Raw genomic sequence first — 2,181 nt, 5'->3', positions numbered from 1 at the left:
CATGTCATAAAAGTGAAGTATAAAGCTAACACTCTCCAACACACCAAACATGTCCCATTTACTAGAGCTTAGCTCACATTCCCTTATCTCTCCAAACATGTCCCAAGGCCTCAATGCCCAAATCATACAACATATAAGTGAGTACTCACAATCCTATGGCATGCCAACTATATCCAATGGTCTCAAGAATTGTAAGGCCAAAATATGCATTATTAAACACACATATTACTTACCAATTTTCAGCTCACTATCACTGCATATAAGCATCATTAGCACATTATAATAACTACCACTTCGCATGTATGATATGCCCACATATACACTTCCACAACGGTAATCATGAACACTTAACACATGTAATAACATATCATCTCAATTCACATTTTCACTATAACACAAGGACATAATACATAAGTTATTCATGAGCACGAGAAAGCTTACACTCAATATTTAAAGTAGGGGTTTAGGCTACAACTAAATTTCCAAATAATACATTAAATCATGTCCACAAGTAATTATTCCAAACATTCACCAATACACTTTCGCCGAAAAGCCGAAAGCTTAAGCTAGCCTTTTCTAACTCGTAGAAGGTCTTAGGAAATCCAAAGCTTCAACACAATAATTCACACAACAAATACATTCAAAAATCAACTAAGGGCTCACCACAAGCAATCAAAAAAACATAAGCCTAAACTAAGTTCTCATGGAATTTAAACCATGAACATATCAAATTTTAAATTTGAATATTTCGCCTCAAACCAATTCAGTTCATATTATAATTCACCTACAACTACTTTTCAACCTTCAATCTATGCTAAACTACTCAATTCATGGTATTGATTTTTTCGACATGTTTATAGCTATTTTTAAAAAATCATTAAAACTTAAGAAATCTTTAATGAAACTTCAAAGAAAGTTTGGAAACCTCTTAATAATGACAAAACCTATTGATTAACACTTTGAAAACACATTTTTACTCGAAAATCTAAAATTCATCATTAGCGACTCTATTTTCGGCTTTTATTTAAAACATGCAATTTAATAACTCAAAACCTAGTTTCAAATTCCAATTAACATTAAAAACTAATAAGAATGTGATTGATTAACTGTAATGGAAGAATAAATAAGTTTTTGATGCAAATATGAGGAACCCCCAAGTGGAGAAGATGAAAGAATTAATTAAATTTTGGGGTGTTTTCTTGAAGTATTATGAAGATTAAAAACTTGGGTGATGATGAAAATTAAAAGAATGAAGATTTAACAAAGAATTTTGAATGTGGGAGATTGGAAGAGTAAAGGGACGAAGAGAAAATAACGTGAAAACAAGCTGTAGGTAGGGGTGTTTATGTTCAATTTTAAAATTTGGTAAAATTGCAGTATAGATGCTCACAATCATAACCCTATTACAAATCAATCGTTTTTTTTCTAAAATTAAAGGTTTATAGAACACTTTTTCAAAAATTGATTTGGTTTTCTAAAAACCATAATTGAAAATATTATCGATATACCATGTCACAAAATTCTAAACACTCTAACGCTAAAATTCCTAAATTACCCCTAAAACTCTTAGACCCTATTTTGGGGGTGTTACAACTGGCGAGCAAATTTTCGGCAAAGTATTTTTCCCCAAGTTGGACCAAGAAACTTCATATGGATATTATGAGTTTTCAGCAATTGAAAGGAGAGTCATTATATGAGGCATGAGAGTGCTTTAAGTTGATGTTGCACAAGTGTCCATACCATGGTCTACAATGGACTTGACGAAAACTATAATATCCCATTTTTTAGGGATGTTAGAAACAGTGGTTTCAGGACCACAATTTTGATATGCGAGGTCATGTTTTATTGTTTCATTATTGTTTATAGAGTTACATTGGGGTTGTATTAATTTCTGGTGGAAAAATTTTAACGTTTAGATAGTTAATTAAGTAAAAAAGATTAATTTGTAAAAGTTGAGAAATTTTGTTCTTATTAGTAAATTGGATTCAATAGCTTTTGAAATTTAATTTTGTGGCTTCAAATGCTAATTAGACCATCACTATCTAAGATGGATGGTTATAGGTAAGCATATGTGATATTTTATAAGTTGATTAAATGGTGAATGTGTAAATTTTTAATTAAACTAAAGAAACAAATTAAATAAAAATAAACATCATCTTCTTTAGTGGTGTTTTCACCAAA

General features: G+C 30.5%; 1 non-coding gene across 1 annotated transcript; it reads right to left on the bottom strand.

The window, feature by feature from the left end:
- Nucleotides 1-1,641: 1,641 nt before the first annotated feature.
- LOC121215154 (small nucleolar RNA R71) lies at nucleotides 1,642-1,748 on the bottom strand. Its single transcript, XR_005910883.1, has one exon. It is a non-coding gene; the product is annotated as a small nucleolar RNA R71 (small nucleolar RNA).
- Between the last annotated feature and the right edge of the window lie 433 nt (nucleotides 1,749-2,181).

This window comes from Gossypium hirsutum, chromosome D02 (genome assembly GCF_007990345.1).
Source record: "Gossypium hirsutum isolate 1008001.06 chromosome D02, Gossypium_hirsutum_v2.1, whole genome shotgun sequence".
In the NCBI taxonomy this organism is placed as follows: domain Eukaryota; kingdom Viridiplantae; phylum Streptophyta; class Magnoliopsida; order Malvales; family Malvaceae; genus Gossypium; species Gossypium hirsutum.
Note: the sequence above shows the minus strand (reverse complement) of the source record. Positions and strands in the feature narration are given on the sequence as shown.